Raw genomic sequence first — 22,765 nt, forward strand, 5'->3', positions numbered from 1 at the left:
CAGATGAACTGCATACATCAGCTACTGCACATGCATGGTAGCTGAATGCACACCACTACATGTATATGTGTGTTGGTCCTACATTCCTGTCATGTAGCCATGTTTGTATGCATTGCAATTGGTGGACATGTGTGATGACATACATGACACATGGACTGTTGTATGATATGATGGTTGTCATGGGTAACTAGTACAGAGGGAATGTTACCTCAGTCAACATTGCTACCTTATGTACTGTTAGCATTCAACAGCCATGGACCTACCTTCCATGTGCATGTGTGTGATTGCTGTAGCCACTTGTCTGCATGGAGGACAGCAAAAGCTATGCTATGTACATATGTGTTTTGTGTGTGTGTGTGTGTGTGTGTGTGTGTGTGTGTGTGTGTGTGTGTGTGTGTGTGTGTGTGTGGGCCATGTACATATCCATGGCAATTACATGTATGTCATATCCAAACATGAGTGTTTTTTGGTGTACAGCAACAGTCATCTGTTATAGCTGTATAAGACCCAGGGCCCCTGTGTGTAGAGCCAACATGGTTATGAACAGTGGTATCATTGCATTGCATAACACATGATGGAACCCTGTCAGTACATGTGTAGTATGCACAGTTGCTGTAGACCTTTGTACAGTCCACTGGTCATGAGTAACATGGTATTGTAGTAATGTATGGATGTGTGCATGTTCAACATGGTGATGTCTGAAGGCTACATAGTAGAATGCGACATTTACCACTGTGATCTGCACCTGAGACATCTGTGATGGCTCTTGAGTGTGTACTGGTCAGTACATGTCAGTGGCCTTCATGTACGTGGGGACACTAACACCTGGAACAGTCCGTCATGGTCTTATGGCCCACATGTCTGTATCTAAGGTATAGAGTGGTAGTGCTATTGTGCACAACTGTGCCATATGCCAGGTGTTCCTCACTGCAGAGATGTCCGTATTCCCCATTGCTGGATCTGGATTGTCAGCTGTGATTATGAATGCTACACATCTAGCATTGATGACCGGTGTCAGATATATGTAGTGCAGCGTTTGTGCTAACACTGTTCACTATCGACACATGGTGCCCTTCCATGTTTAGAATCCGTGTGCTTACAAGACAGCTCTTTGCTACTACTAAGTGTGGGAGCATGCCGAGTATGCCGTTGTGTAGATGGACACACAGTACATTCCAAACGGACGTGTGCTACTAAGTGTGTGAGCATGCCCAGTGACACCTTGTGTCGGTTATGTGCCTCTGTGTATGGGTATGACTATTGAAATCCTGTATAGCGATAGTGGTCATCCAGGCAACAGATGTCCATACCCCATGTCAGGATGGATTCCTACATTGAACACACTGGTTGACTGCCTTGAAGGGTGTGCTGTCTGTGGCGCATCTCGTATCTATGTAGTGTTGTAATAGTGCTCCGTAGATAGGCAGTTGTCCCGCTCAGACTACAGCCGTGTGTTTGTCTCCGTCTACCTTGGGACAGTAATATGCTTTTAGACTGCTCAATCTCCATACATTCCCTATTCCGGTGTCTTTGCCTTTGCTGATGATGTCATCCACCTAGAAGTATGCCTCTGGGAGTGCTGTGTTCCAGTACTCTCGGTAGCGCATTCTGTAACTGTGTAATGCTGTAGTGTGATAAGGTAGCTAGGTGTATGTTCAACTCCCAGCCCTGCCAAGAGTGCGTGTGTGTGTCTGTGTGTTTCCAGCTGCCTGGGGACAGAGTAATGCTTTTAGACTGCTCACTCTCCATACATTCCCTATCGGCATTTTTGCCTTTGCTGATGATGTCATCCACCTAGAAGTATACCTCTGGGAGTACTGTGTTCCAGTACTCTCTGTAGTGCGTTCTGTAACTGCGTAATGCTGTAGTGTGATAGGGTAGTTAAGTGCATGTTCAACTTCCAGCCCTGCCAAGTGTGTGTGTGTGTTTCCACCTGCCTGGGGGCAGAGTAATGCTTTTAGACTGCTCACTCTCCATGCATTCCCTAACGGCATCTTTGCCTTTGCTGATGATGTCATCCACCTAGAAGTATGCCTCTGAGAGTGCTGTGTTCCAGTAATCTCAGTAGCGTGTTCTGTAACTGCAAAATGCTGTAGTGTGATAAGGTAGTTATGTGTATGTTCAACTCCCAGCCCGGCCAAGTGTGTGTGTGTCTGTGTGTTTCCAGCTGCCTGGGAACAGATTAATGCTTTTAGACTGCTCACACTCCATACATTCCCTATCAGCATTTTTGCCTTTGCTAATGATGTCACCTACCTAGACATATGCCTCTGGGACTGCTGTGTTCCAGTTAACTCGGTAGTGCATTCTGTAACTGCGTACTGCTGTAGTGTGATAGGGTAGTTAAGTGTATGTTCAACTCCCAGCCCTGCTAAGTGTGTGTGTGTGTGTGTGTGTGTGTGTGTGTGTGTGTGTGTGTGTGTGTGTTTCCACCTGCCTGGGGACAGAGTAATGCTTTTAGACTGCTCACTCTCCATACATTCCCTAATGGCATCTTTGCCTTTGCTGATAATGTCATCCACCTAGAAGTATGCCTCTGAGAGTGCTGTGTTCCAGTAATCTCAGTAGCGTGTTCTGTAACTGCAAAATGCTGTAGTGTGATAAGGTAGTTAGGTGTATGTTCAACTCCAAGCCCTGCAAAGTGTGTGTGTCTGTGTGTTTCCAGCTGCCTGGGAAAAGAGTAATGCTTTTAGACTGCTCACACTCCATACATTCCCTATCAGCATTTTTGCCTTTGCTAATGATGTCACCTACCTAGACGTATGCCTCTGGGACTGCTGTGTTCCAGTAAACTCGGTAGTGCATTCTGTAACTGTGTAATGCTGTAGTGTGATAAGGTAGTTAGGTAGTACGTTCTATGTTCTAATCCCAGCCCTGCAGTGTGTGTTTCCAGCTGCCTGGAAACAGAATAATGTTTTTAGATAGCTCACTCTCCGTACACTCCCTATCGGTGTCTTTGCCTTTGCTGATGATGTCACCCACCCAGAAGTATGCCTCTGGGAGTGCTGTGATGCCGAAACTTGGTAGCGCGTTCTGTTACTGTGTAATGCTGTAGTGTGGTAGAATAGACAGGTAGGTGCTCGATTCCAAGGCATGGCAGGTGTGTGTGTGTTTGGCAGTTATACCCTATGTGTTGGTATCTGTGGGTGGCTCGCTGCGGGATGTGTTCAGTGTGTTTTGCTGCTGACCTATATAGTGTCCACAGCCCGTATATTCTGCCAAGACACTGGGCTGTTAACACATACATTCGCCAATAGGTCTGGTGAGTAAATGTCAGCAGCCCTACTCTTACCCTTAACACAGTCTGACCCGTGTAACGCAACAAAACACACATACCTTGATAGTAACAACACTACGTGATGCAGGTGGCACATGTAGTTTCCTTTTCATTCCTGTCTAATGCTTTGCTGTCATGTGGTCCGCTGTTGTGATATAATTGCAATATCTACATATGTGTGTATATGTATATGTGTATGTATGTGTATACATATATATATATATATATATATATATATATATATATATATATATATATATATATATACATATAATATATATGATATATGTAGATATAGAGATAGACATAGATATAAACATATATGTCTGGGGACTTCAGCACTATTGAATGTTTGTGCCGGATGATCTGTACGTGATAACCTCGGATGTATGTATATCTGCCATGGCGTAGTGGTAATGCACATCGTCTGTTGTGTGCAGGGTCCCGGGTTGTAGTCATGTAGACACCGGTTATTTTGTTGCTGGGAAGACCATGGGACATCAAATATGGTGATAGTAAGGCACCTGTTACCAGCTGTGTACAGATCTGAGTGACACTAAGCAGTGGTTATTAATTTGGAGGTTCGGTATGGGTCATATAACTATTCATTAGAAGACTATACTATGCAGATGAGGTTGACAATAGTGTATCCCATTTATCCCCAGGGTGTGATGCAGATCCCTGGAGTGTATGTGTGTAGTTAGCCAGGTGCAGGGCTCGAATATAGTTGACAGCATGGGAGGGAGGTCAGGCATACTGTACATACATTGCAGAACTGTGCCTCGGGAGTGCTCCTGCCTTAGCACGCCTAAGCTAGGGGTGTGTCTATACCTGCCTGGTGACATTGGGAGGGACAAAAGCAGTAGTGGGGTAGTCAGGGTGTACAGGCTGCACAAACAGGTGATGATCAGCACAATCAGCAGATGACTTGGCCAGCTTGCACCTGAACAGTACGGTAATGTGAGCAAGCAGCATACACACAGGTTTCTTCCGCACTCTACACCACTGGTGTATACCCGTGGGGACATTTCACAACACAGTCCAACCAAATGAGAAGGGCTGCAGCAGGCAACATAGACCAACATGTGCAGGAGGCTGAGGGCAGTGAGGATGTGTATGCTGCTGAACAACCCTTACTGGGGTGACATAAGATTTTATAGACCCAGGGTGACTTACCAGGGGCTACATGAGCTGGGGATTGTGGAGCACTATAGGGTGGACAGAGACCTCCTACACTGGCTTGTTGACCTGTGTCTGCCACACCTGACACATCAAGCAGGCCGAGGGAAACCCATCACAGTGGATACCACGGTATGTGTTGGCCTAGGTATACTAGCCACAGGTACCTCACACAGCACAACTGGGGATATCATGGGGATCTCACAGGCATCTGCATCCAGAGTATTGCAACAGTTCACAGACGCCATTTCAACACATGCTAGTGAGCACGTACATGTCCTCAACACATGTGATTAGTAGACCAGCAATATGCATCCCTTCAACCACATGGCTGACTACCCTGGGGTACTGGGTGCTATAGCCTGCACACACGTACACATCAAAGCACCACCCAGTGAGCAGGGTAGGGCCTACATTCACTGCAGGGGCATACCCTCCAACAGCTAGGCCATATGTGATGGCCAGGACATTAGATTGAATGTGTGTGCTGTCTGCCCTGGAAGCTATGATGATTCTGATATATGGCTTCTGACAGAACTGTACCACACCTTTGCCAATATGGACATCCACTACAGTGTCCTAGTGGGGGATGCTGGGTAACCAATGTTGTCATGGCTGATGACACCCATCAGCAATGCACACACACCTGAACACTCACACCATAATGAGGCAGATGCACAGGCAATACATTTAATTGACCATGTATTTGGGATGCTCAGGTCATGGTTATGGTATCCGGACACATCCAGTGAAGCCCTGCAGTATTCACTAGCTACATGCACACTATTTGTTATGGTATTTGTTATGCTACACAATCTGATCCTGCAGTAACAGTTGCAGCAGGAACAGCATGGGGCAGGGCCACATGGCCCAACACCACTGCCAAGGCCTGTACAGGCACAGTGTGACTTGGCGAAGGAACTACCTGAGCAGGGCCCAGTTGACAAAAGGCCGTGCACAGTATGACCTACCCTTGGCAAAAAGGCAACACAAGGCATATGCACTGACACAGTAGGTACCCACGGATTTCCCCTCTCTGACCCACACACAGTACAATGGATGCCACACATGACACTACCTGTGCTCGGCCATGTATAGGAGGTGCACTGTGTGCATCTGACATAGGCAGCCCTCCAGCACCGTCTTCACGTCCAGAACTCCCCCAGGGTACGTCCATTGACCTAACAATTGGCAGTTGTATTAGAATGTGTATTTACCCGTTGCTATGGTATGTATGTGAGCATACAAGAGACTTTGGTGGCCGAATGTTAGGGCAACAGACAGTACATGTCCATAGTGGCACCATGACATCTGTAGCACATATGGGGGTCACAATGGTAGCTAGTAGTACATAGGGTGTCCTAACCCACTGCAGATTATGGGCTGAACATCATGTGTGTCCATACAGCCCACACACATTCCATGCAGCTGGACAGGTGTGGACCAATACAGACAAATGATATACAATGGCCTATGGCTATGCCCAATGAATGACCCAACCCCTAAAGACACACACAGACTACAGCAGGCCAGGCAGTTTGATGTAGGTTGTGAATGCTAGGACGTCCAACACCACTATGCTGGTATTTAAAGCTGGGATCTGACGTACACTGGTATCCCTCCAACCAGCAATTTAGATAGGTCCACACACTGACATGGAGTACCTGGCATACCAGTACAGTAGCGGCAGATGTGTACAACTGTCAGCTGTGCTCCCAGTCCAACCTACACATGTGAGAGTCATGTGCGCAACCCATGGTGCTGTGTAGGACTGTGGATGCGGTTGGATGTCCCCCCACGCTATGCAGACATTAGCAACTGTCAATGCCACATGACCATTAGCTACCCTGCAAACACAGCATGACACCTGTCTGTGTAGAACGGAGGGGTCAGCAACACAGTACTATCTGGACATGTGACACATGAGATACAGTTGACCATACTTGGCATGCTCACACACATGACGGTATGATGGTAATGCCGGCTGACAACATGCGTAACAGTCATACTGGGCATGCTCACACACTGAAACACAGGACAGCCAGGCATGCATACACCAGTGGTCCAGACATATCTGCCAGTACATTGCTATACTGTTGGATGACTGTGCTGTATGGTGTGTGTGTGTGGTCTATTGTCTGTACATATGCCATGGTCTATTGTTAATTCACATGAGCTATGTGCGCAGGGTACTGCTACCAACACATGAATAGGACGGTTCTTTGTTTGTGGACAGACAGACGCCTTTGGATACGGACTGGGTAAGACACATTCCAGCAGGTGGGAGCAGTTGTGCGTGGGTTTGCACAGTGTTAAGCACTGCTGACCTCTGGTTACAGCACCTTATACCCATTTAGACTCCACATTTCTTTAACAGTGCACTACTGGCATACTGGTAGACAAACACGCTTACAGCCGCATGCTCACCGACAATTGTGCTGACATTTGTCACTCACAGTGGGTGTGTGCAATCCCTTGTGATGCGTATTACATTGGACTACATGACTGCAGTATCAGGTCTGTCTAACCATTTGGCGACGGCAGGTTTTCGACTGTACAGACTCGGCTGCCTGTCCAGTGATGTAATCATATTATATGCGTGTTCCTCATATGATCTGCTCCCATCTGCCTGATACATGAGAACCGATACTCTGCAATGCTGACATTTGAATGTTATTTTGTTAATGCAGCTGTCTGCCGAGTCATGCTACTGCATATTTACTGTACATTTTCCACCTTTCGGATTGCACGATGGGAGACTGTAGGAGTAACACCTTTCCCACTTTGCATGGGACAGTCCCTCATTAGGCATATGTCATGTGACAATACTCTAGCCATTGCAACTGTCCTGATTAGGGGACATTCTCATATTCAATGTGTCTGTAGTGGTTGCTTGTTACAGGTCTTGTATACCTGACACGTCGATATATTATATGTAGTAGCATAAGCAACTTTACTGCTGCTAGACTATGCTTTGATTTGTGCTGATATGTATATTTCTACACTATGCATGGCTGTAGGTATGTTCTGCCCTAGTACGTCTGACATTTCTACAGAGCAGGTCCCACTTTGGCCATTCAAAATGGTGGCGGCCCTATAGATCCTATATGTAGAGCTATCACATGTGTCAAGGCAACACATACCGACAGTCAGTAGTAAACTGACGACTTCAACGGTTTGCATACATTAAGGTTATTCTTGTAGCATTATAATTGCTAATACTGATTCATATTACATGTAGCTGTTTCTGATACAACAAATTAATTTCTGACACCACTACACACAACATATGGCCTCCTTTCCCGAACTCACAGGCCATGTGCCATAACATTCATTTTGCAGGACACAACTGCCCAGACGGGTGTGTCCCTCAAAGGCATACGGGTGGTAAACCTCATCTATTATGCTATCATCTACCTGAGGTGATCAGCAAATTATGCACCTTCCGTCACTAGCAGACCTCACATACCAATGGGGGAGAATGAACACGGTATCAGGAACACTGCATAACACCCTGTGGGACACATTTAGATGATTGGTTCTATTAACCAGACACATTGACAGTCACAGAGCATATGTATTCATTCATGTTTGTCAAGGTACATGCTGTTTATGACTCATACATGTTGTCATCTGTCATTACCTGTATTCTGCCACCTGTCCACCTAATATCACTAGTTCTGGAATTGTTTAGTTGGACTTTGTTACATTCTGATTCATATCTATGGACGTCCATGCTAATCGGGTACATGGCACTGATTTGGTCCCTATGTATTCCCCCGATGGTTTACAGACTATCCGGTAAATGTGCTCTTCAGCTTTGGGAGGTATAGGCATCTGCTGTGCCCACATAGGAATATTAATGACTTCCACTGGGCGGGCCTACTACATCTCTGCCAACCAGCACCTGCACACTTAAGCCCATTATTGCATACCCATGGTTCACCTACCTGGCACCCCTCTACAGCACTCATGACAAATACTTACTGTGAGTGCAGCTGGGGTATGAGCACACCCCTACACATTGCCCATTCTCCCCGTCTCGGGACACATGTCGTAAGTTTTGTCAACCCATGTATTATCACACTTGCAAAACCTACTGTTCCATGTACACCTACATCCTGCTCACATCGATAACCATGGGTTCACATGTACAGTGAATTTTTGGGGTCCCACAAGGGACACCATTATCCATGTTTAACGCGTAGACCTTGCAGAACTCTCCCACTGGTACTTTCCTGTCGGTGATTTGGACAGCAGCAGTGTATTTATCTTTATTGCCTGTCTGTATGTCTGAGCAGCCTAGCTGGGCAGTGTGGGGGGTACGATGTTTATTTATTGGACCTCCCAGTCACACATGCCCGGTCTGTAAATATGTTACCCCTAATTGCTGTAAAGTAACCTAGTTATGTACATGTGTATATCTACAATGACATATATATTTGTTTTGTGTGTATGTGTATATATCAATACCTGTTGTATGTATATATATATATATATATATATATATATATATATATATATATATATATATATATACATATATATATATATATATATATATATATATATATATATATATATATATATATATATATATATATATATATATATATATATATATATATATATATATATATATATATATATATATATATATATATATATATATATATATATATATATATATATATATATATATATATATATATATATATATATATATATATATATATATATACATCTGTGTGTCCATTAACCTATACATTTCCCGGACATAGACACTTACACATGTGTATTGGGTTTTATCTCTGCTTCAACAGCATACTATTGTCTTAGTCATTATGACACCGACACTTCACTCTGGTGAACTTGTGATCAGTATACTGCACGTTATACAGCGGACAGATGTCACACATTTTTCATGTCTGGGGTGCCGCTGATAAGTGTGATGTGATGCAGTTTCATTCGACCTATTACTCGTATGCGCAGCCTATTATTCCTGCTACTGTGTTTGTTTCTGTGCACATTCATATCATTAATGTTAATAGAATGAGTGTTTGTGTTACTGAGATTGTATGTCAACATATTGATGTCTGCATGTAGTTGTGTCTTTCTGCTTTTCCCAGTTTGGGGTTGTCACAGCAGAACTCCGTTCCACTCATGGTTGGCAGATAGGTTTTACGTGCCGGGTTGCCAGCCCTGATGCACAACGTCCAACGACGATACGCCCATTCACTCATGTCTCCATGCAGACGCTCTATCTGGGAATCACACCTATGTACTAGCTGACCTCCACGGGCCACTCCATTGCAACTGGCGCAACATACCCTAGCACTCCTGTGTCCATAATCGCATATCCATAGTTTCTTCAGCACACCCGTGTTGATTTTCCATGCATAACAGCCATTATCCACCTGATATCACAGCCATGACACACCTTTACACATTGCCCTCTCCAGAGCGTTGGGACCCTACACACATTTTGTACCACCTCGTGTATTCACAGGGTCCCCATCCATTCATATTTGCACATACGTGCCTTTCCTGGTGTTATGGATTATGAATGATTTGCGGGTTACAAGTGTAGGTGGTCGCAACATGTACTACATTCTGTCTGTGTATAATGTTGAAGTAGCACTTCAACGATGTTATGGCCACTGGTATAACCCTGCCTCTGGTGTGAATAGCGGTGCTCTACTCACTGTTGTGCAGTTTTATCTGACATATGCTGCAAGCACTTTATAATACCTTCCTTGCTCTAGATTCCCTTCACAACCCTTATGCTTGCTTTCGTCTTTCGATATATATATATATATATATATATATATATATATATATATATATATATATATATATATATATATATATATATATATATATATATATATATATATATATATATATATCTATGTATATATATATATATATATATATATATATATATATATATATATATATACATACATATATATATATATATATATATATATATATATATATATGTATAATTGCATATTTCTTTATGTATGTGGATATTTATCTATACACACCTCTATCCATCTATCTATCTATCTATCTATCTATCTATCTATCTATCTATATAAAAGTTACAGCTGTACAAGACAACATACATTTGCTATGCTGCAAGCTGCTTACACCCGTGCAGGTGCACTTGCATCTACTTATTGTGAGTTGCATATGTTTACTGCCACTTCTTTGTGATTACATGTGCCTTATTCTTTATGAAAGTACCACTTTGATTGATGGAATCCGGTTAACGGCCCCATGCGACACACACAGTCACCTTTACATGAATAAATGTTGGCTTTACAGCACAGAGGCATTCATTACACAATAAATTAATATGTGCTATAGTCGTACTTGAACCGGGAATGCCTTTACGTTAGGTGGATGCTCTAACCACTACACTATTGTTGTTCTGCCTCATTTATATGTATACCCATGGTTCATAGCTACTCTGACATACGCCTCACCACTTCACTTACACGGCAGGCATCCATTCTCCTGCTGGGAAAACCACAGTACTACACATCGGACATTCCCTATTTCCTACTGATCTGGACCTGTGCTGCATGTCTACTCACTCCAAGGATATTCAGAACTCCTACACTTATAGTCTTCACACATACGTTTGTTGGATTGTCAGTGTGTTCATGTGCTGGTCCGGGTTTAGACTTGTCCGACTGGTGATAAGAACTGCCCTGTACCTGTTCAAATATCAGACATAGCACATGGACAGAGTTAGTCCAGATTTTAACATTCTACCTGTGTTTACAGACGCAGGTGTTTGGGCACCTCTGACCACATTATTACGTTGGCACTACATAATATAGGGTGGGGAGTGGTTCCACTACATAATACAGGGAGGGGGGGATTCCAATGTTTCCCTTCACATTTGACTATTTCATTCATTCATTTATATATACAATGAATATTATTCTGGACATCAGTTATAAATTCACTACAGGCATGCAATAGTCTTGTAAACAAATGTGACGGTTGGTATACATATGTGTACGGACCTCTGTGATACTCGGGGACTAGTTTCTACAGTGACAGGGACAAGGCTATGACAAATCAGGGACAATCACGGACACTTCTACCATATTAGTACTATTAACTTGGAACGTGTTAACAGATTCGTATTACTACTTATTTTCTGCAGTTTAATGCGTCTGTTACTCTTAATTGTTTTAATTAGTCATTCTCATTCAACACCTTTCCTCCAAAGGTCACTGGCTTTATGAGTGATTAAGAGGCTGGTCAGTTATTGTGCGAATGCTCTGACCATTGGTAGGGTTGACACATTGTCATATGTACAGGTTGGGATATATTCTGGGGACACCAGATTGTTTAGGCCAACACATACCCATGGTCAGTGCAGGTTTAGAACATTCATTATTTTCCTAGCTGAGAGCCTATACCTTTAGCACTTTAGTTGTTAGTCTGTTTTTTGTATGAATTACATATTTTCTATCCTGACATGACTGCTTTAGGCAACTGTTACATGCAGTATGGTACATAGTTATTTCCTACAATCACAGGACATTTGGCATTGTATCATTGTTGGTCAGGACACACCTACCCACACAGTGACTGTCCATCACACAGTGGATCAGGGGGTATCCTGTTTACTTCAGTGCCTTCATCACCCTATTTCCAAGTGCCACTATGTGAATGTGTCCAATATATTCTCTCAATTATTCATGTGGTAACACGTGCTTCACGGGCAGGTGTTTGATCTTGGGTAGTAGGTTTTGCATGACCGTCTAGGGCTGGACAGTCTTGTGCACCACTACTGCACATTCAAACTTGTGTCCAGATGTCTACAGAACTGGACATCATGTCTTAATACCCATTCTGATGTTTACACAAGTTACTTATCCCATGAGGAATATCCAAAAATTTAACAAGACCAGTACCGACCATTCTTTTGGCTTTACGAAAATGTGCTGGGGGCATGCAAGGGATACATAGTTTGCAATCCTGAAACTGCCTAGGGTGACACTGCCTACTACATATGAGTAGTGGTCACTATATGTAGATGTGGCTGTGCCAAGCTAGTAGGCCAAGTATGGCTGGATTTGGTGGACGTTCAGGTATGGGGGCGGGTTGTGTGCTGTGGAGGGGGATGATGGGTATTCCATTATACATCCAGCTGTGTTGCATTTGAATGGGCTGGTTCCATCAGGACCAATCTGTGGGCATGTGCCGGTGACATTTCTGTACATTTGTATTGCACATTTTAATATTCATATATTTGTGGGATTGTGTTCTACAGTATGGCTTGTCAGGTTGTATTGCAGATGTGTATACATGTTCTTTGTCTTTCTTTTTGATTCACCTGCTGCTCCCTCATACACCTCCAGTTCACCTATTCTGCATATGACACAGTCTTGCCTTTGAGGATTATACCATTACCCATCCCCCCACACACATATTCCTGACACTCCATCCATCACTGCTTTGGTTGATGGCCCATGACACGGTCAAGGTAACACATTACATACACTACATATGTCAGGTACCTGTATGGTTGTGTGAACTACCCTGGCATGTTTCACCTTCCACATGCTATACATCACGCACATAGGTACACGCCCATACTTAACATTCATGACATGGTTGGTACACCTGGGTAATACCCGTTCAACTGTGACACATCCTGACAAGTATGGCTTGGACCGCTGATGTACGGATTTTGGCCAACTGCTCTGATCATTGGTAGGGTGCCACCTTTTCCTATGTCCAGGATGGGATATATTCCAGACACGTATCTGATTGTACTGGACAACACATACCCACAGTCAACGCTATGGATAATACTGTTCTTTTAAGCCTATATGTTGCCTTATTGTTTTAGCAGTTTATATGCTCCTTCTGTTTCATTTTTTTTTCTTATTCTATTTCTTGTCACATATGGTATGTTAAATATGGACATACCTATTGTATGTGACTATTACATGCATTGTGGGATATAATTCTGTCATACGGTCGCTAGATATTTACATTTATTGTGGTTTTATTATGGACACATCTGCCCAGCTGTGTACTCTCCCTCACAATGTGGGACAGCTGGTGACCCTGATCATTGGGCTGGACATAGCTATTGGTGGTGAGCTAACATGATGCGTTTCACTTCCACTTGGTATAACTATCTACACTGCATTGGACTACGGGCACACGGTTTTCATTGTCATTTGTTCGAGGGATGGGGACCCGCTATTCCCTACCGTGCATTTGTGTTTGCTTCTTCATTTTGTGTTCGCAGGAACTGTCTTGCGTGCTTTGCATATGTTTCAGTATCCACGGACACTGACAGATGTGATTACTATTGCATGCAAATTGTTATATGCAAGCATTTTAGGTTGCACGTCGACAGCTGATATTTCCACACCTCCGTGTAGCACTTCGACATGCCCTATGCACTCACGCTCGTTTCCTATGCACGTGGCTGTGGTAGCAGCGCGCCTTCATTAATATGCATTTGGTGCTGCTGTGCCATCTTCACGCCACACGGTTGGCGTAAGCCTAATGCCGGCCTTGCGCCGAGCTTCATGAATCCCGGGGAACATCTCATTCAAAAACTTACATTGATCAAGAAACAAATTATTTTTTAAATCATCCTAGCTAATTAGAAGCTTTGCCCCTTAACTAAAGCCTTCTTTTGATGTGGTGGATGACAACTGTCATAATGTAACAAAGTGTTGGAATATGTAGTATTACGATATAACGTAAAGCCAAATTTCTTATTTAACCTATCTTTGTATATCATCACATCCAAGTAATTTATTTATTTATTATTTATTTACATTTGTTTAATGGGAAATTCCAACTGGACACGGGTCCTTTTTCAGTGGAGGCCTGGGGAGAAGCAGCAGAGTACATGAAGAACAATTTAATATACACACAATAGCAAATAACACATACTGCAGCAAAAATTAGCTATACATACAAAATGAAACATAGTAATGAACAGATATAACAATATCTAGCTAAAGGCTAGGAATAAAGGTAGGATGTATATACTGATTGTACTAAGCTCAGACAGATACTGTTCTAAACTCATATACCTAAATCTTATATAGAAATATTTCATTAAACTCAAACAGATATAAATCAGAAGCTCCATACAAAGGTGTAACAAGCTAGAAGGGCTAATGGGATGGAAGGGGAAGTTAGAGGAGTAAGAGAGGAGACTGCGTGAGTAGTATATGTGGTAGTGAGAGGAAGCTACGTGTAAGTCATTTGGATATGTATTCAGAGTTGCGATGAAGTGAGGTAGTTAAGCATGCTATAACAGGTCTGAGAGACTGAGTGAGGAGGAAGGGGAGGGTAAAGGGTGAGCCAGAGCCTGCAGAGGCAGGAATGCATTGATCAGATGGTGTGAGACATGGTGGCTGGGGGGGTCTATATTAGAACATCGACTGTTTAAAACGTTGAATGTTCTAATATCGACCTCTATTCAGCGAACACTGACAATATAACACATGCAGAACAGCAAATTTATTCCCAGGGAAAAAATTTGCTGTTCCGACACATATACACACAACACAAACACACCAATCAAACAGCAATCCATACACATAGTTCTAAAATCCTACATCTAACCCTGCACTAAACTGTACACAAACCACTAGCTATCCACATACCTTAACCCAAACCCTAACCCTAAGGTCCGTCATTATCGCATACTCACCTGACCCACGCCCTAACCCTAACTCACCTACCCCATGCCCTAACCCTTACGTCTACACAATCGCAGACTTACCTGATCCTGACCAGTAACTTTCCACCACAGTGCTGAACATAGTGAAGCCACAGGAACGGCCAACCAAATTCCTTCCCTGGGAAGAAATTCGGTATTCTGCAGCTTCGCTATTTTCAGCGTTCGCTGAATAGGGGTCGATATTAGAACATTTGAATTTGTGAAACTTTGATGTTCTAATATAGACCCAGCTAGGGGAGGGGAGAGGAAAGAGAGGTAAAAGGAGGGTTACTAGTCAGGATTGGTGCAGGGGCATAACCAGAGACTTTTTAAGTGAGCTTTTAGTGCAGTCTTGAAGTGATTGCAAGAAGGTAGTATGGTTGTAGGGGGAGGGATTCTTCCATAATCTGGATATGATGCAGGAGAATAGTGCTTCTCCCGCTGAGTTGTTGGGTTTGGTCACTAGAAGTAGATTTTTGCTGTTAGAGCATTGAGGTCTAATGGAGTTCTAGGGCTGGAGAAGGTTTAGAATGGATGGGACTTTAAGATGATGGTTTACTAACTTGTGGGCAAAGGAAAGTTGATTCAGGTGAAGAAGTTGAGGAAGTTCAAGCCAGTCAAGTTTTCTATGTAAGATACAGTGGTGGCTACGTTAAGATGCACTAGTGCCAAACTTAGTAATTTTTATTGTAGCAAGCTTTGAGCTTGTTTAGGTCTGTTTGTCTAAGGTAGGTAAGGATAGAAGAAGCATAGAGTAAAGTGGAGATTAGGAGGGAATTGGCAGCCAAAATTCTGGCTGTCTTTGTGAGGAATTGTTTTTCTCTGTACAATGCACCTAGTTTTTTGTGAACCTTTTTATGGTAAGAGAAATGTGAGTGTCAAATCTGAGATTGTTTTCAATCTCAACACCATGTAGTATGGTGTGTTCTGATGGGGAGATGATGGTATTGTTTCTGGCTAGAATATAAAAGTGGGGGATAATTGGGTTAGATTTAGTGGTTTGGAAGATAAGGAGTTTAGTCTTGCTCAGGTTGAGTATTATCCGCATTAGATAGCCAGTTTTCTACAGATGAAAAGGCTTCTTGTGTGATCTTGTGAACTTCAAGTATAGTTGGGGCTGAGCAGATGAGGGTGGAGTCATCTGCATACTGTATAAGAGAAGCATGATTGGTGGCTGTGAATAATTCATTGGTGAAGAGTGAGAATAGTAGATGACCAAGGATAGAGCCTTGGGGAGCACCGAGTGTTACAGGAGGTTGAGGATATAGATCATTATGCCAGACAACTGATTGCTGGCTGCCAGTTAGATAGCTGTGAAACCAATCAGTAGCTGACTGGGAAAAGAATAGGTTAGTGAAAATAGAGATTACTAGTTTATGTGAGACCATGTCAAAAGCCTTGGATAGATCCAGAAATTTAGCAGAGGAGAAAAGGTCATGATTTTTATGATGAAGGATTGCATTAGTGAAAGCAAGCAAGGTGGTAGTAGTGCTGTGGTATGGCCTGAAGCCATGCTGGGAGTTGGAGAGGAGGTTATTAGCTAAGAGGTAGTCTAAGACTTGAGAATGGATGTATTTCTCAAGTATCTTGGAAAGTGGAGAAATGATGGCTATGGGGAAGTAACTGGAAAGTTCAGTGGAGGAACCACCTTTATGGAGGGGAATGATGTGGGATATTTTCCACAGTATGGGGACATAGCTTTCTGATAAGGACCAATTACTTAAGATAGAGACTGGATAAGCTAGGGCTTCTGCTGCTATTTTTAGGTATTCAGATGGGAGATTGCCAGCTGCAAGTTTTGTAGGCTTAAGCTTCAATAGAAGTTTTTTTTTATATAGGAGGTAGGCACTGATGAAAAAGAAAATACTGTGGGCAGAGTATTTGGTTTTGATGTAGGGAGGGAGGGTAGAGGGCTGTGTTATATAGTCAAAGACAGAATGATTTCAGTAAAGTGTTTATTTAATGTTATTCTAAGTCTTTTGGTTATTGCACTTGGGCTTCAGACCAGTTGTTTTACATTAAGGTTTGTGGTCTGCACTGTTGTGGCAGGACAGGTAGCTTACATCCTTCTAAGTTGGGAATTACTGATTGAAGGCTCAGTGTCTGTTATTCTAAAAGTGTATTAGTTCTGGTTTAAGCACTTGGGCTCCAGGCCATTTATTTTACATTAAGAATGTTTGTGGTCTGCACTCTTGTGGGAGGAGAGGCTAGATTCTACCCTTCTGAGCTGGGAATTTCTGGTTAAAGGCTTACTGTGCCTACTCATTTGAACTATTTTATTCTGATATCAGTGCACCTTGTCTGCTGTAGCATAGACTAGATTCAGGCCGGCTGAATCTAGCTTTGTTTGTATAACTTTGAGCACTAATCCAGGCCATCTTTTTTGGAAAAGGTTCCCCTGCACCCTCGTGGCAGGAGTGTGCGTTTAGAACTTGTCAGATTGAAGACTGCTGGAACAGGGCTCAGTTTTGAGTGTTTTTACTGGTTAATTGGGTCATTTGTTTAAATCAATTTTCTTGTTTTCTATTGTTATATATAACAAAATTGCACTTTATTCATCTGCTTTTACTGTAATTGTGTTTCTTCCCACTTTACTACATTATTTTGCTTGTGCTTCTTCTTAAAAGTACTCAGTTGTATTATTCTGCTGCAGTTATTACTGCTCAGTAGTAGCCTGATTAAATTGTAACTGTTATTCTAAGCCTTTTGGTTTAAGCACTTGGGCTTCAAACCAGTTGTTTTACATTGAGAAGGTTTGTGGACTGCATTGTTGTGGCAGGACAGGTAGCTTACATCATTCTAAGTTGGGAATTGCTGATTGAAGGCTCAGTATCTGTTATTCTAAAAGTGCATTATTTCTGGTTTAAGCACTTTGGCTTCAGGCCAGTTATTTTACATTAAGAAGGTTTGTAGTCTGCACTCTTGTGGGAGGAGAGGCTAGATTCTGCCCTTCTGAGCTGGAAATTTCTGGTTAAAGGCTTATTGTGCCTGCTTATTTGATCTGTTTCTTTCTGAAATTTGTGTGCCTTGTTTGCTGTAGCCCAGAAGTTAGTAGTTTATTGTCCATTTTGGGCTAATTTCTATCTCTTTAATTTCCCTGCTATAAAAAACGCATTTGAGCGGTTTTGTATGGCGAGCAGTGCCGGTTAGCTACGGTTAAACTATTCCTGGACCCACGAAGTCTGCTCTTCAATTTTTCCCTTGGAACTAGACAAACCTTAAACTTAAGCACTCAAACTATTCATTTCACAGCCCAGCACTTGCTCAAAACTCATAGCAAGCACTAATTAACCCTAGCACTAGACCCTCTATACTGTCCAAAAGGACAAGGATCTCTATTCCTCCCTACCAGCTAATCAGTAAAACAGCTCACTTTACTTATTCAGGCATGTCCAAAAGGCAGCCTCAGGTGTACTCTCTAGTCCTTCTGGTGAATCTGGGCATTTTGAGGCAATGTTACAACTGCCTCATGTACACAGACAACCCCTCTCGTCCTACCACCAAATACTAATATATGCGAGAGATGCAATTATACGGGCAAACTGGAGGCAAAGCTCTCTCAACCCAAGACTGGAACTGACAGTCAAGAGGAGAAGGAAAAGACTTGCAACACACCACCAGTCTCATATAGACCTACTAAACCAACACCGGTAAATAACACACATAAATACACAAAAACATACTCGCAGGCTCTAAATAAAAATTTGCAAAAGCAACAGAGACCTCCAAAACAGACACCCAAGAAACCTCCACAACCCATCACTAACCATGAAACACATACTTAACATAATCAATGTGCCATGCAATCACAGCCCTTAAGGAAAAATAACATAACCAACACACTAGTAATAGGCGACTCTATAGTCAGGCACACTGATGTCCCACTAACTAGCCTGGAGAAGGAGAAAGTTACAGCTAGCTGCCTGTTGGGTGCCATGATCAGCCACATAACACAAGCACTCAGGTCACTCCAGAACAAGTACAAATACAGCTCTGTCATTGTCCATGTTGGTGTGAATGACGTGAGGCATACCTCTCTGGACTACATGAAAAGAGACATGAAAGAGCTCTCTGATCACATAGCCCAGGCTGGTATGACCCTGACCCTGAGTAGCATCCTGTCCTCACCAAGAATGATGCCACAGTATAGAGAAAAAATGATCAATTTTAACAATTGGCTAAGTTTCTGGTGTTATTCAAAGGGGAACCAGTATCTGTCCACCAGGGATGGCATGCTCGATAAGCCACATTGCTTCACAAGAGATGGCTTGCACCTGTCACCCTTATGCTTTTGAATACTGGCCAAGGCGCTTGCTGCCCCCATAGTGCCTTTTTTAGACAAGGCTGAAAAGACAAATCCACCACCATAAATAGCACAAGTAACCAAAAACTGAGGGTAATGCTACTCAACGCCAGAAGTCTAAACCTCAAAATGCATGCACTCGAGGCACTCCTCAGTATGGAGAACATCAATATCTGAGCAGTGACAGAAACCTGATTTAAGGCTCCAGAGAGCACCCCAGCACTATCAGGCTATGACTCATACCATACTTTTTGGCCACAAAACCAGAACCGAAACACAAAATGTGTGGGTGTATCAATATTCCTCAAGGATACTCACACCTCTAGGTTAGTGGCACAGCACAATGCCTCAGAGATCATCCATGTGCAACTAACAATGGGCAAAACTGCAATTTAAATTATAGCTTGCTACAGATCACCCACCATGACCCAGGACCCCCATTTTGTGTTTCTGGAGACACTGGTAAATATGAATGTCCTACCAAACACCCTAATATTGGGTGATTTCAATTACCCAAACATTAACTGGGAGAACTACTCAAGTACTAACTCTCTTGCCCAACGCTTCCTAGAATTTATAAACTCAAACACCATGGATCAACTGGTCAACACCCCCACCAAAGGTGAAAACATATTGGACCTGGTCATCACCAACATGGCTGACCGGTGTTCTACACCAGAGGTCAAACCCTCGCTGGTTAGATCAGACCATAGACTAATAACTCTGGATGTCCACATTCTGCCCCACCCTCAATCAAGGAAACTACCGTGAAAAACTTTTCAAAAGCAAACTTCACGTTACTTAAAACCGAGGTGGAAAGGTTCACAGCCCCCATGCTAAAGGACAAGCTGTCCAAGCTGCTGAATCCCTTACAAAGACACTCTATGAGCACCTACAAGAATGCATGGATCATGCTATCCCAAGCAAAACCAAGACTCACTCCTCCAAGAAAAGGAAAACAGTCTGTTGGACCCCTGCCATAAACAAGCTGTACAATAGAAGGAGAGTAAACTAGTGCAAAAAAAGAGTAAAATCCCAAGAAGGAAAAAGATCCTTGATTAATATCAGCAAGAAATTACGATCCCTCATAAAATCATGCAAGGCTAGCTTCAAAAGAAAAATTGCCAAGGACTCCAAAGATAACCACAAAGTGTTCTTTAGCTATGTGAAGAACCTAAGTGAAAACTCTCAGATCTGCTCTGAGTTAGTGCAGAATGGCACAAAATATACTGAACTGACTGATATTGCCAACATTCTGACAGACAGGTTTAGTGCAAACTTCACCCCCTTCTCACCCCCTAAAGGGCCCATAACCATATCAAAAAATGTAGTACCACAGCAATCACTGACACACAGGTTAAACAGCTCTTTCCAAAGCCAAAAATGCAGCTTCAGTGGGACCAAACAGTGTTCCAGGCTGTGTCTTACATGAGCTCCAAAATGAGTTAACTCCTGACCTAAACACACTGTTCAAACTCAGCCTCTCTACAGGCTATGTACCATAGAGTGGTGCACAGCAACAGTTATCCCACTCCACAAAGGTGGAGCCAAAACGGACCCTGGGAACTATCGCCCTATAAGCCTGACTAGCCTGGTCTTCAAGGCTATGGAGTGCATTATCATGGAATTCATTAACAGAGACATTGGGAACCTTCAAACATTGGACCCTACCCAGTATGGCTTTTTTAAGAGCAGATCATGCCTCCTAAACCTGGCAGATTTCTTTGAGACAGTTACCAAGGCTTTAGACAATGAAAAGGAAGTCCACACAGCCGACTTAGATCTCGCAAAGGCTTTCGACACCATTCCCCATTCTGCTATTATAGACAAACTCACCAGCCTGAACATAAACCCCTACGTCAAGAGATGGGTTGCCAGTTGGCTAATGGATAGAACCCACACGGTGAGAGTTGCAGGCTCTAGGTCCGACTTTAAACCAGTTACAAGTGGTGTATCCCAGGGCTCAGTCCTGGGACCCCTCCTGTTCAGTATATACTTCTCAGAGGTACAGGCAAGCACAGGAGGACTATGGCTGACCATGTTCACAGACGACTGCAAACTGGGGGCCATAATTGACTCTCCAGCTGATACAGACATCCTCCAGAAGGGTCTCACTGAGACAGATACCTGGTGTCAAATTCATGGCCTCAAGCTAAATGCCAAAAAGTGCATAGTCATACCCTTTGGAAAAAACAAAGTACCCAAGAACTACCACATACGTGGTAGTCCCCTAAATACAGAGGGGACCCAAGTAGATTATCTCTCCTTTGATAATCATATTGCCAAGGTGGTTCAAAAATCCTTCTATGTGGCCCACCTAATCACAAAAGGGTTTGCATCTAGAACAAAAGAGGTTATTGTGCCCCTTTACTCATCACTCATCAGACCCATCATAGAGTACAACTCCCCATTTGGGATGTACCTTACAAGACACCTGCAATAGCTGGAAAGACCACAGAAGTACCTCACCAAGAGGATTACTGGCCTCAAACATATGCCCTATGCAGCCCAACTGAAGAAACTCCAGCTGTACTCGGTTGCATACCGCTTACCCAGAGGTGATCTCTGCCTGACATACAAGGCCATGTCCAACCAGGAACTGATGGACATGCTCCACCTAAAAAAAAAACAAATCCCTAAGAGCCACATACTCTAGGGATCTAAACCTCACCACAATGATAAATAGGACATGCTGGGGGGGGATAGATTTTTGTCCCAAAGACTCCCCATGCTTTGGAACAGGATTCCAGTCTGCATTAAGTAGAGACCCTCACTAACACTTTTCAAGAGAAACCTTGATGAGTGGATGGGAAACAGAAAATTTACCCCAGGGATCACTGCAGTGGCTCTGCTGGACAGAGGTACAGGGAACTAATGGCTCTACTGGACCAAGGCACAGGGAATTAATCTAAAGGGGCAGCGAAAGCCAACACATTCTGGATAGGCTTGTAGATGCCCTCAGGCAGATAGCCTAGTACTTACCTATGAACTTATGAATGAGTCAGTAATACTGCTGGAGAAAGAGGGAGTGGTGAGTGGGGGGGTGCCTACTTTATCTGGGTGGAGAATGGAGTTTATTGTGGATCAGAACTGCTTAGGGTTGTGATTGGAGGGGTTTAGGGCAAACTGATAATAATGGGTTTTATCTTCTTTTATTTGATTTTTGACCTTGTTGCACAACTCTAGGAATGACTGTCTAGAGGAGGAGGGTTTTGTTAGGCACCAGTGGTCCCAGGCCTTATCTCTGATTTTCGTTAGTGCCCTGGTGCTTTTT

Source organism: Protopterus annectens, chromosome 5.part1, assembly GCF_019279795.1.
Source record: "Protopterus annectens isolate FY-2018-M chromosome 5.part1, PAN1.0, whole genome shotgun sequence".
NCBI lineage: Eukaryota > Metazoa > Chordata > Ceratodontiformes > Protopteridae > Protopterus > Protopterus annectens.